Raw genomic sequence first — 593 nt, 5'->3', positions numbered from 1 at the left:
TTGCTGACACCATTTCTCTTGAGGATAAATCAGCAGCCAAATGATTACGATGTTTTATTAGATGTCAGGCACGTAGTCACGCAGCTACCATTAGGACAGGTGGTTCCGCTGGCTACTCTATCCTATTTTTCATGATAATCTTTGTATTTGTTTTCTTGTATATTCTTCATACGTTGGCGATCTACATATGTATCTAGGCGCATCATCTTTCTGGCTTTTCTAAAATGCGCCACGCACCTAAGGATTTGATAAGACCAAAGTTCTAAGTTTGCCAGCGAAGACTTGTGGTATGGTGGCAGTCTCCGATCAAACACTTGAGACTGCGAGCAACTTCACACACCTCGACAGCGAGGTTGCCCTCGTGGTAGCACCGACGAAGACATTGGCCTCCGAATAACTACCCTGTAGTCAAATGAACTAGTTGTAAACTACCCCACAACTAGTATGAATCGCATGCCCAACTAGTCAGCCAACTATCTTTTTTCCATGCAATCAACTGGTATTTTTAACATGGGGATGTTCTACGAAATGGCAATTGTCAGATTTCGGTCAGAAATATACCAGTCTCATACTAGTTCAGAATAGACAGAAAA

The sequence above is a fragment of the Rhagoletis pomonella genome, unplaced genomic scaffold (assembly GCF_013731165.1).
Source record: "Rhagoletis pomonella isolate Grant_MI unplaced genomic scaffold, Rhpom_1.0 Rhpom_scaffold_00003, whole genome shotgun sequence".
Taxonomy (NCBI): domain Eukaryota; kingdom Metazoa; phylum Arthropoda; class Insecta; order Diptera; family Tephritidae; genus Rhagoletis; species Rhagoletis pomonella.
This window is presented reverse-complemented; position numbering follows the sequence as displayed.